Genomic DNA, 13,632 nt, shown 5'->3' with positions numbered 1-13,632 from the left:
TAGGTAGGATGGCTTCATCAGCAGTTTAGAGAAAACCCTTTCTTTGCTCTGTTTGTGGCATAGACATTGCCAGACCAATCACCTAACCTAAGAAGTTAAAAAACTAAAAAGCTACAAAAAACTAGAAATCTAAAAAACGAAATTGGTCATTTTTTGCTTGCATAAAAAGGTTTGCATGCCCCAAGGCATCGAGAAAAGGAGGTCTCCAGGTAACCATATGGAAATCACTGCGGTTAAGCAAGATTGCTTTTGTCAGTGGAGCTGATGAAACATTTTCTTAGCTTTATCCATCAAATAGATAAAGGTGAATGGTGTGAGATAACACTTCCAATCACATAACCTATAGGGAAACCTATTTTTTTTTAGCTGGGTTCATCCACCTAAATAGACCAGAGTGCATGCCCCCTAAGCTTCATTACATTCACCAGACTACTTGCGGTAATTAGGTGGATGGAATGAAGGTTGAAGAGACATTCTCAATGCAAAAGGACCATTTAGGGATGATGTTTGACTTGAAGCTATGTTTGAACCAGGAAATGAAAACTGGTCAACAGTGACAATTTTGCCTTCATGCGGGAAACACATCACTCAAAAGAGTGTGGAAACAATAACTTCCATGTTGTAAACATGGTCACGTCTGTTATAGACATTTTTGTGCCTTACAGCATTGAGCATGAAATGTCCATAATCCAAGGGATCCAAAGTCCCTAAAGGTGTTGTTCCTGCCCCTAAAGGAACAAGGTCAACTAATGACAGCTTCTCCCAGAAGTTCTCCACCAAAAAACTGCTCAAAACTAGTCAAATCAGGATCAATTCAGAGGCTCCACTAGCTGCCTGCGTTGCAAAGCACCCAAATACACTGGCTAGGTGCGTTGCAACGCAGGTGAATGCACTACCAGGGTGCGTTGAGCGGGAAATGACAAATGGCAAGCTCATTCAACGAGGTGGAAAGACAATGGAAGCTTCCAGAATCTTCTCCAATGACACTTGCCTCACTGAATTCGACTAATGATGAGTAAGAGGCTCTCAGTCTCCAAGTGGAAGCAAGAATTGACAGAGAGAAGCCACAAGTCAAAACATAAGCTGACTCATCCTCTCTGCTTACATCTATATATGGATCCCTCATCCTAGAGATCCGGGGGCTGGAATTTTGTACTTTGCAGAGAATTGCTGTTGGTTTGAGATTGAGATTAGTGCATTGGGTGATTTATGCTTTGTTGGAGGAGAGGAAGGGATTCCTTTGCTGGGAGGTAGATGCTGGATCGGGACTCACTTGGTTGTATCTCCTCTTGGACTTTCTTATCATATCAATAAAACTATTTGAGTTTCTCCTATATGCTTGTATATCAATGATGTTTTGTTATATTTGCATGTTTAGCTTAATATGATGCTAAGCTATTTATGTATGTAAATCTATGTCTTTTGTGTAGTTTCCTCTTCTGTGATCTTGCAGGAACTTGGTGAAGCTGGGCCGGTAAGGGAACAGGCAGCGGGAAGCGAACAAAGAGGAGAGCGATTGGATCAACAAACTAGCAAAAGACACAGGTTAGTTACATCCTTCCTCTTCGTTTACATTTCATAAAGAAGAATACGAAAATAGCTTTCCTTGTTTGTTGCTAAGGCACTGTCACACCTTAGATTGGGATAGGGGCGTTCTAAATAGATACTTTTCCCAACAACAAATTGGTGACTCCGCTAGGGATCGTATCTAGTTAGTTTATTTGTGTTTCTATTGTTGTTCTTCTCATAAACTTAGGAGTGGAGAATCGAACTGCATTTTCCATTTACAAATGCAAAGTAGAGATCTGCTACTCTAGTCCATTTACTGGGCCTGTTTATGATTTGAGCACTTGACTCACAAATGATCTGACAGCCCTTTTTGATAGCTCTTAGTCCTCCTTTAAATCATCCCTCTAATTGTACCTTATTGATAGCTTTTATCCGGCCAAAAACCGTAGATTAAACTGCAAACCGTGACCCAGAACCCAGAGACAATTCTCGTTTCTGCTTCAGCGCAGACTCTGTGAAGAGGTTATGCATTTCAACGCAGGTCCCGAGAGGGCTACCTGCGCTGCAATTCAGTTTCTCTGTGCAACAGGTGCGCTGATCAGCCTTTTCCCTGTGCAGCTCTGGTTCTTTGCTTCATTTTGCTCAGTTTTATCTCTGATTTTTGCAGCCTGTTATCAGTGTGTGTACCTATCTGAAAACCCCTTTTCTTTGCCTTAATTCCACCTTAGTTGTATAAAAGAAACTGTATTTGTTTTTGTGTATTTGTTACATCATTTGCAGTTTCCCATTACAAAAGTGAACTAGTCATATTGTCGCCCTTAGATCTAGATCTGTCGTAAGTGTCGTTTTGATCTTAGGAGTAAGTTTGTTTGCTGTTGAAAGTTGATTACGCTTTTACTTTTGTCTTTTGGTTTGAATTTGCGAATTTCTAGTGTCGAAACAAGTGTTTATTTCAAAATCATAAAGTGTCGTAATCGTCTTTTTGATTTCAAAAAGAAGCTTGTTTGTGTTTTCACTTGAAATCGAATTCAAATTTGTACAACAACTTTCTTTTTAGGCATCAATATTAAGAAAGTGAAAACAAATACATGCATATGTGCATTTGCATTTTGACAGTTTGTATGGATTGATTTAGGAAAAGTGCATTTATAGTGTGCTCTATGCTCTTTGAGAAAAGATTGTGTCTTTCTTTTCCCCTTGTAGCTAGGATTTTCATTGTTGAAAAGAGATAAAAGCTTGCTTATCATCTTTAGACTGCATTTAGGAATTGTATCTACATCTCGTGGTGATCCAAAAAGGCAAACTTCTAAGAAATATCAACCTAAAATAAATTGAATGAACTTAACAACGCTTTGTAACTTAACGCACAACATAGAGGTCTAGGCTAGAGACGTGTTCCGGCGTCGTAAAACCTGGTAACTATTGGCCTCACTGATGGTTGGGTGATTCCTCCTGAGAGACAATAAGTGCCAGTACGGATTGTGCTCCCACGTACCGTCGAGTATATATTGGGAGACCCCTATAGGCATAAAACCTTTATCCATAGGAAGCCGTGTCGCCGCCCTACTAATCGCAATGCACTGAACACAGCATTCGGGAAGATTGACTGCCCGTACCCTAAAAAGTATTCTGCGGTTTTGCGATTGGTTTGGCACACCCTCTACCTAGAACTCCAGAGCAGTCCCTTTCGTTCCCTTTCAGACTCCTTAACGGAAAAGGTCCATCTAAGCACTTGTCACTTCAGGCTCATTAAAAATCGAAGGAGACTAGAGTCATCTTTTGTTTTTTCTTGACTCTTAAAAACTGAAAAAACAAGTTGTGTCTAAAGCGTCTAAAATTCATTTAATTCGGAAGCACACTTTCCCCTTTTGTATTTTAGTTGATCGAGTAATCCGCAATCGTGGAAGAAAGTCAATTGAAACCCTGTCATTCGCAGAGGCTTACGAGTCAACCGTCTTTGTCTCTGGAATCGAAAATAGTACGGACAAAGCGGACTTGTTTAACCAGTTCGAAATCTCCTATTAAAGTTAGAACAAGTGTTCCAACAACATCCGAGATTCCGGTTAGTCCAAACATTTCTGGAAACCCTGCCTCTACAGAAGAAGTTCAACAGCCACAGAGGGACAGTGATACTGATCCTAGTCTGAGAGCAAACACTTGTGTTACTGAACCAGTTCCATCAGCAACTGGTTCGGAGAGTCATGCTCCTCAAACATCTGTCGCTGTCGATTCAACCCCTTCTTCGGCACCAGAAATATTTTACGGACCTGACGGTCTTCCCCTTCCACCTGGTTTGATTGCGATAGAGGAAATTGTAGAAGATCCGCAAGCAAGTACTCCAACACACTTTGGAGTCGGGGTCACTCTATTTCCTTCTTCATCGGAAGTTGGTCTACCACCAGCGGAAGTTCCTGTAGAATCGCTAGGTAATCTTTTGGATAGACTCAAAATGTCTGGACAACCGTCAACATCTAGGACTATGTCAACTGACACAGCGACAACAGAACTCCCTGCCGTCACTCCAACAATGTTTGTCGGCGTACCATCTGTCCCGACTAGCTCACAACCGCTAGAAGGAGTCCATCCAGGGGCTATTTCGACAGTATGGTCCGTTCCTATTTGTTCCTCCGGAATAATATCCGGCAACTCTTATGTTGAGACTCGACAAATTGATCCATTTGGAGGTCAATTTGGGAAATCTAGTCCCCAAGGGTAGACAATCCCCTTGAGTTCCGGGTTACCACCGTATGGGGGGCAGAATGCCCTTTCATTACCCCCTCCGGGAGGATATCCATACGGGAGTTCACAACAGTATTCAGGTTATACTGGAGTTACATCAAGTGGTTGGGTACCTATACTACCCCAACAACCAAGGGTTGTATATTCGATGCAACAATGTGTACCTGTGTCGAATATACCTACTACACTGGCTATTGTGACAGTGTCACAAGTTCAAACACTACCTATTGTATGTCAACCTTAGATTTCTCAGGTTGTAATGCAACAACCCCTTGACCCTGTGACTCAACCACAATCGCCAACTGATGGGACGACACAAGTCCAAATGGGTACAATTACCCCACACCTTAGTCCAACAGTTAGTATAGCACAACAGAACATGGCTTCACAACCGTGGCTGGTGCAATACCAACAACCACAATTCCAACAAGTATACCAAAGTTCTGAGCAGCAGATCTTTGCGAACAGTGGACAGCCGTACATTCAAAATGGTCAAAATCAACCACTTTACAATGGTCATGTCCACCAACCGTATCAGTCGTACCAGCATCAACTACATTATGCTGGTATGCAGAGGCCAACTGCTCAGGCAATTCCATCGTATCCTGGGTATGCTTCACCTAACCTGAATCAACAGTTACCGTTCGTGGCAACTTTAGAGTTACCCGATTTACACCGGTTAACAAACGATCCAATTGCTTACGCCCCTTGGTGGCCAACAATTCCTCATAAACTTCCATCAGATATTCCTAAATTTAATGGAAATCCAGGTGAAGACCCATCGAATCACGTGATGACACTTCATCTATGGTGTTCATCAAACACCCTAAACGATGATTCGATAAGGCTTCGCCTTTTTCAGAGGATGTTAACGGGTCCAGCGGCAAAATGGTATATTGAATTGCCTAGAGCTTCGTTCGACAATTTCATTACCTTAGCCACGACTTTTTTAACCCATTTTCAATTACTGATAAGGTATGAAACGGGAACAGAAATCCTAACCAACTTTAAACAGACAACGGCCACTCACATATCTAATCATATACATGAGTGGCGACGTCGTCGTAGGATGGTAAAAACATACGTTCCCGATCAGCTATTAGCTGAATGGTTTATCAAGTCGTTACTTCCTGCCATAACGGAAGATGTGGCAAAGGGGGGAGTCGTAACGGAAGAGCAAGTTATCGGAAGAGCAAGTTATCACTCGTGCGCAATATCTGGACTTGGTCTATACTCAGTCTGGCACGCTCTACGACAAAATACCTGACGCCCCTAGACCGGAATTCTCAATTCCTCCTCCTCCTAAATCAAACAATGACTCTCACGCTGGCGATGGCGTGATTGGCACGAAAAACGCGAAATCGACAAAGGCTACGTCCAAGAAAGCCCGTAAGATTTCAGATCAAAATGCAAAAGACGAAATTCTTGCTTCGGAAGTAAATGCCATATCAGCAGATAAGGGCAAAGAAACCAAACAACCAAGAAGCAAGAAGAAACAAAGCAAAGGGAAGAAGAAGAAACAGGATGAGTCATCTCCTGAAAAAACTTCTTCAAACCCTCCTGGAAATAGGAAACCAAAAAATCCATGTTATATATGCGATGAGGATCATTGGACAGTAGATTGTCCATACAGAGCTAAGCTTAAGAAATTCTTTAAAAGTTTGAAAACCTCAGCAGTGTTAACTGATCCATTTCCAAATCCAGGAACAAATCTGGTTGATAGTGGAAATGCTTCCCCGTCTCAAGTGCAAATGTTGTCGATCTCGAAGCAACAAAATGATGCTTTGATTTCGACAAAGAACAAAGATTACGGGAATCCGCAGCTGTCGAATGACAAGGATAAAGATCAACCAAGTAGTTCGACAACAACTTCGACAGAAGTTGTACCACCCATCATTCATGAATTAACAATAAAACCGCCAAAGGGAGTAGTACACAAGTTGACATTTAATCCCCGCGCTAGAGCGGCGCAGCATTATAACATAGTGGAAGATTTGGCCCAATCGCCATCCGCTATGTTGACTCTTGAAGTACTACAAAATTGCCCATCCCAAAGGCAGGCTTTGTTATCAGCCATTGGTGGGGTTGATCCTAAGGATTCCAATCTTGTATCCTTCGACCACAAAGGATACGATCCTCAGTTACCAGCTCAACTAGCTTTCCTTATTCAAGTGAAAATCCTCAACAAAACTGTTCATCGAACAATTATTGATGAGGGGGCATCTACATGTATTATGTCCATGAGTTTTTGGAAAACTTTAGGATCTCCAACATTGTCGCAATCTTCGACGACATTAAAAGCATTCGACGGTAGGACATATACCCCATATGGTATCCTAAATAACTTGAAGGTTGAACTAGGGGGAAAAACAGTAGAAATAGATGTTGAAGTCATCGATGGAAATCTTGATTACAACATCCTACTAGGAAGACCGTGGATATTTGCCATGGCAGCTGTTGTGTCGACCTATTTTAGAAAGATTGCATTTCCCTTTCAGGGGGGATTACAATCGTCGACCAACAAAACTTCCTCCCCAATGGTTCACAAGTTACAGGAAGCATTCCCATGATCCATGGAAGCCCTCATTCACTTCAGAATATCGGAGTAGGCCTACTAAAAGATCCTATACTAATGAGAACTTTCGCTCTTCCACCTCCAATCAACTTGGCGGAAGTAGCGTCGATAGGAACCTGCAATATGATATCTTCCACAAAGATCTCAGAAAACGATATCAACATGGATCATGCAATGGTTTTGCCCCCAAGCCCAATAGAAATATTGTAGCAATCAATGTTTCTAGCATGGGAGACAAACCCGAATCAACGCTCGTCAAGCGTTTGGGTAGATAGGTCTAGATAATATGGTACCCCTTCAGATCCTTGGTCGCAAGTGCATGGAACCGACGAAGGAATTGTACAATCAATGTTGATTGAAGGAACACCATGGAATGATTGCCACCATCGTTCCCTTCTTCCGGATTATGAAGAAGATACTCAAGATGACCTTTATCATCCTTCAGTTTTTGAATTCCTATCAAATACTGTAAAAACGGTGGATTCCGAGCGAAACTTATCCAACATTGAAGAGACTATAGCCATAAATATCTCAACTAAAACGGATGTTGTAGAGAATATTTATGTCGGCAAAGGTTGTTCTCCTTTAGAACTGGAAATATATAATGCTCTTTTTCGCGAATTCAGAGATTTCTTTGCTTGGTCATATGACGAAATGCCAGGCATTGACTCGATTATCGTTGAACATGAAATTAAGATGTATCCAGATGTCAAACCGGTACGACAACAGCTCAGGCAAGTGACCCCAAGAAAGCCGCTGCCATTAAGGCAGAAGTTGAAAAACTTCTCCATGTTGGTTTCATCTACCCGGTTCCTCTAACCAATTAGGTGTCGAATATTGTCCCTGCTATGAAGAAACAAGGGACAATTAGAGTGTATGTCGATTATAGGGATGTAAATCAAGCTTGTCCGAAAGACAACTACCCTACACCCTTCATCGACCAGATAATTGATGAATGCGCCGGATGTGAAATCTTTTCATTCATGGATGGATTTTCCGGGTATAATCAAATAAATATCCGCCCACAGGACCAGTCAAAGACTGCATTCATTTGTCCGTGGGGCACATTCGCATATCAAAAATTACCCTTTGGTTTAAAGAACGCAGGGGCGACGTTTCAGAGGGCAATGAATTATGCCTTCCATGACATCAAGAACATCGCTCAAACATACCTCGATGACCTTTCGGCTCATTCGCGAAAGCGGACTGATCATCCGCAGCATTTAAGAGCGATATTTCTACGTTGCTGACACTACAAGATACGACTCAATCCGCATAAATGTGTATTTTGCGTCGGTTCTGGTCATTTACTTGGCTTTGTAGTCTCCAAGGATGGGATTCGTCTCGATCCTTGTAAGGTCCAGGCAATCATAAATTTGCCTCCACCTTCGAATTTGCTTCAGATTCAGAAACTCCAAGGGAAAGCGAACTTTCTGAGGAGGTTCATTCCAAATTACGCCGAACTAGCTAAAGGTTATACACGTCTTTTGAAAAAGGAGGTACCCTTCGTCTGGGATCAGGTTGCGCAAGCTTCCTTTGATGCTTTAAAAGATTCCTTAATACAAGCATCATTAATGTACGCCCCCGATTATCAAAGAGATTTTAACCTGTATCTGGCTGCAGCAGATACAACCATTGCAATGGTTTTAGTTCAAGAAGTTGATGGAATTGAACACCCTATATATTATTTAAGTAAAAACTTAAATGACACAGAAAGCAAATATTCGTATGTTGAAAAACTAGCACATGCAGCTGTTCAAGCGATACAAAGATTTCGACACTATGTCCTCTTTCGGAAAACTACCATTCTGTCAGATTGCAACCCCATGACTTATATATTGTCGCGACAGTTGCTGGGGGGCAAATATTCAAAATGGATAGCGATCCTTCAAGAGTTTGATCTGGAATTTGTAAAATCCAAATCAAAGAAAGCTCTAGTTTTCGCAGAATTATTGTGCGATCTCCCATCATCGTCCAACGATGAAACATCCGAAGAATCAATCGTGGATGAGAATTTGTTTCTGATATCTACAAGCAATGAGTGGTATGGAGATATCATAATTTATCTCCAAACCCAAAAGTTTAGGCCTAACACCTCTCACTCTGAACAGAAACGTATACGATACCAAGCAAAAGACTACATGATCGTCGGTGATACGCTTTACCGTCGTGGTGTCGATACAGTTCTGAGAAGGTGCCTCACCCATGAGGAGGCCGAAAAAGCCCTGAATGAGTGTCATTCAGGCGCGTGTGGGGGGCATCAATCTTGATATGCTACAGCACAAAAAATCTTACGAGCAGGATACTTCTGGCCGAGCATGTTCAAAGATTGCATAACCGCAGTCAGAAGTTGCCATGCTTGTCAAATTTTTGATAGCAAAACCAGAATACCACCTGCACCCTTACAGCCAATAGTTTCTGTTAGGCCATTCGCCAAATGGGGCATCGATTTCATGACATGTAACCCCACCTCGACCGGGGGGCATGGGTACATTATAGTCGTTGTTGACTATTTTACCAAATGGGCCGAGGCGATTCCTACATTAGATAACACTGGTGAAACAGCTACCCTTTTCTTTTTCAATCATGTAGTCGCCAGATTCGGCGTACCACAGGCTATAGTCACAGATCATGGATTGCATTTTCGCAATCACATGATGCTCGAATTAGCTGCCAAGCTAGGATTGTCTCACGACAGCTCTACTCCGTATTATCCGCAAGCCAACGGACAAGTTGAAGCGATCAACAAGGTCCTGAAGCGTATGTTGCAGAGGATGATCGGAGTTCACAAAAGAAGGTGGCACCTAATCCTGTACTCGGCCTTGTGGGCTTACCGAACATCGGTAAGGAATGCGACCGGGTTCACACCCTTCCAACTGGTATATGGCCTGGAAGCAGTCTTACCAGTCCAGTGCGAAATCTCGTCTCTTAAACTCGCAATCGATCTCCTCCCTGGAACTTCGGAAGAAGAGGCCCGTTTCTTGGAATTAATCCAATTGGATGAAACCCGTCGTGATGCCGCTTTGGCTAATGAAGCCCATAAGAAATGAGTCAAGGCGCAGTTCGACAAAAATGTCAAACCTCGTGTCTTCTCAGAAGGTGACTTGGTCTTGCTTTACGACCAAGAATCCGATAAATTGGGAGCAGGTAAATTTAATTCTTCATGGATGGGCCCCTATATTGTTAAACGAGTGTTAGCAAAAGGAGCCTACGAGTTAATGGATTATGACGGAATTCCACTGGCACAACCTCGTAATGGGTTGTACCTCAAGCGTTACTATGCTTAAATAGTGACCAGTCTGCGTTTGTTGTATTTTGTTTTCGCTAAAGTGTTTGTTTTGGTCGAGTAATCCACCTTTTTACATTTATTGCAGATGTCAAACCTTTTGGAGACATGTGTTGGATATGCTGACGGAGCGAGTCGTAGTTCGCGGAACCTGTCCTCTGTAGCCTGGGCCATTTTTTATCCAAGCGGCGAGTTAGTAAGTTTTAGACGTGTATGTATTGGTCAATCAATGAATAACATCGTTGAGTATAGCGCGTTGATAGAACTTCTCTCTGATGCCATCACCCATGGTATACGCCGACTAATCGTCAGGCTAGACTCACAACTCGTAATACTACAACTCAATGGTATATATTCCGTCTGAAACCCAGCCATTTATCGTATGTTCCTAAGGGTTAAGATTTTGGAAAGATAATTTGATTTGATTCAATATCAACATATTTCCAGAAACTTAAACACATTAACCGACTCATTAGCAAACTATGTGTTAGATAGACATTTGCGACATTTATAAAAAGAAACACATCATCAATGTTTTACATGTGGATCATATCACTCAACCAGAATAAAACCCCAAAAATCAAAATATATATATATATAACTGTTTATGGTTTACATATAATGTTTTGTAACCAAGACAAAATCGGTCACATGACCCAAAAACTCAAAATGCTAGGGGGCACCCTAGTCTAATGATGCTCGTGATAGCAAGTCACGGCCTGTGCGATCATGCGTAAGAGACGAGTCCATCGTCTGGGAACACCAGTAGTATGCCGCTGTAACTGCAAAGGTAGCTTGTCAATCCTCACATCTGGAATACCGATAGTAAGTCTCTCAACCTGCTCCTGCACAGCTGTGAGAGTCTTGGCCACATCAAGGTCACGAAGGATAACCCTCCCAGCGGCCTCTCCTGCTGGGGCAGCGGCCGACACTCTCAAGCGAACTACTGGACGAACAGGACCAACATCTGCATGCACACATGAGTTTGATTAAAGTCTTGATAGAATAAAGCACAAGGACATTATAGATAAAAATAGTAAACAGTGATATGGTCAAAGATTTTACCAATAGCGCTCCACTGCTCGCCATCCGGCAGTACTAAATCCGGATCCCCCCGGAAATCCATGCCAACATATGGATACTTGGAATAGACCATCTCCTGACGATCAAACCACCTGAAGAAGGTATCGAAAAAAGAAATCTGAGATTGACCAGCATGCCTAGACATATGGTCAACCCATCTCTGCATGCGTGGCTCAGTAGGAGAGGGTAAGTCAAGAGCAATGTACTGCGGCTGCATCAGTGGTATCTTCTCCAAGGCAAAGGCGGTCAAAATAGAACCGAACCCAAAGTTCTTCAACCTCCCGTCCTTTATCTTGGTCAACTGACTTTTCATCACAAGAAGTACTGCATCACACCAGTTGAATATTTTCGGTTGGAGGCATTCCAAGGCATGCTGCATATAGGATCTGTTGGCTACATGAAGAGACGCACTTCCGGCCATCCTACCAAAAGTATACAGGATAGACCTAAGGGACCTGTCAGTAACATCACGGATGATGATCTTACCATCTTTACTCAGCTGAGATCCTTCCTTGCAATACTGGCAGACATAATCTTTCACAGAGTCACTCCCTCGAGCCGAACCTGACAAAGAGATGGGGGCACCCCGCCTCGACAAGCCAGTCAAGAAGTAAATTTCTACTGTGGTCAAGGGGATAGATTTGCTCCTAATCTGGAAAACTTGATTGATAGGATCCCAAGCATCGAGCAGGTACTGCAGTAGGTTGATCTGCTGTCTCATGCTAGAGATGCAGAAGAACTTCAGCAGACCACAGTTCCGCAGCACGTTCACCGTAACCGGATCATGTAGGGCAATCATGTCCTCTTCTTCATGTTCTCGTTCTCACCATGTAAGGGTCATTTTGCTCCAAGGTCTCTGAAAAACAAACAAGGGGGGAGTTAGATCCTGGTTTTGATGAGAAACAGGCAAAAAAATTTCATCAAAAACTGTGCAACAAAATCCTTTTCTGCGCCCAACGCACCTGCACAGTGTTCCACCTGCGTTGAAGGTCAAACTGCCTTCATGCTAGTTGACATTCAGCGCAGGTTTCGAGTGCCCAAGGTGCGTTGATGGCAGAACAAGCCCATCAAACCCTAGGGGCTCAGAAAAGCAGGGAATGAAGCATAGAATGAAGAAAGGAAACCATGAAATGAAAGAGCTCGGGTTTAGCTCCTACCTGGTCCAGACGGCGCCGAGAATCGTCCACAGAATCTCCCGAAATCAGATGATGAAAATCAAGGGGGAAGAGGCACCTCCAAAGCTCCAACAAACCAAGTTCAAATGAAATGGTAAAATGAGAGGTAAAAACACTTTTTAATTGCTTTTTACGTAGTTCAAAGTGAAATACTAGCGTTTTAATCTCATTTTCAAGCAAATGTTATTCATTTCTAACTAGTTTGATGCAGCAATTGAGGGTACAGTACTATCTTTGAAAAGGCAAAGCTATTTATGATAAAAAATCAAAACTAGACCATGTTATCGAGCAGTTTTAGCACATAGTTCATGCTCGTTAAAAAATAAACATAAGATCGAGCAAGTGTTTCGACCCGCGTTTAAGCTCGTTAAAAAATGAACTATCCTCCGGTAAATAACCACTGTGAATGTAACGTTATCAGCCATTAAAGCCTTGGTCGTGTTTGCACCGTCACCTCCACTTTTCCATTGGCCGATCATTCACCTCCATTTGATTGTTTACCCATTTTGAGGAACAGCTGCGAAGAGTGATTTCACTAGCCATCCTTGTGACACTGCCGTGATTGGAAAATTCCAACCCTTACCTGGAATCAGCTGCTACCCATTTTATCACTCGTTCCTCAAAAGATGAGTCTTCTTTAAGCTCTTTTCATCTGACTCGTAAAATATGAAAAGATTGTCGAGTTTTAGCCTTCCAGCTCGTTAAAGCGACCGGAAGTGCTATCCCTCCTCTAGATTTTAATCTTTTTGGACCTGAGTGATTATTGCACAAAAAGATCGAGCGCTTGTTTTGTTCGGCTCGTTAAAACTATCGAAAATTCATCCCTTCTGTATTGTTTTATACTTTTTCGGACTTAAGGGATTAGATGATGAAAAAGGACTTCCGGAGTTATCTTTACGTACCTTTTCAGACTCTCTAAAAATGAAAAGGACCGAGTTATCTTTGTCGTTAGACTCGTTAAAAGGATTAATAGCGACAAACTTGTCTTTAGACGAGAACGAGTTTCACTATCGCTAGGCTCGTTAAAACATAGCGATGGGTTTGCCTGAAGGGAAAATTATAGAACAAGCATATGTTATCCTCCTCAAGCTTGACAAAAATAAAGAGGTACTGGTCAGCAATGACTGGGGAAAAATTGGGAAGAAACTCAAAGAACCTTTATTGGTAGCAAGTCGCTCTTGAACATGACACTTCCACTCCGTGCCTGAGTCGGGTTGGGTTGTTTCATTCACCGGTCACATCACCATGGTTTCACCATACCATCC

The sequence above is a fragment of the Pinus tabuliformis genome, chromosome 3_2, assembly GCF_031772625.1.
Source record: "Pinus tabuliformis cultivar Carrire ecotype Pingquan chromosome 3_2, CPIR1, whole genome shotgun sequence".
NCBI classification, from domain to species: domain Eukaryota; kingdom Viridiplantae; phylum Streptophyta; class Pinopsida; order Pinales; family Pinaceae; genus Pinus; species Pinus tabuliformis.
This window is presented reverse-complemented; position numbering follows the sequence as displayed.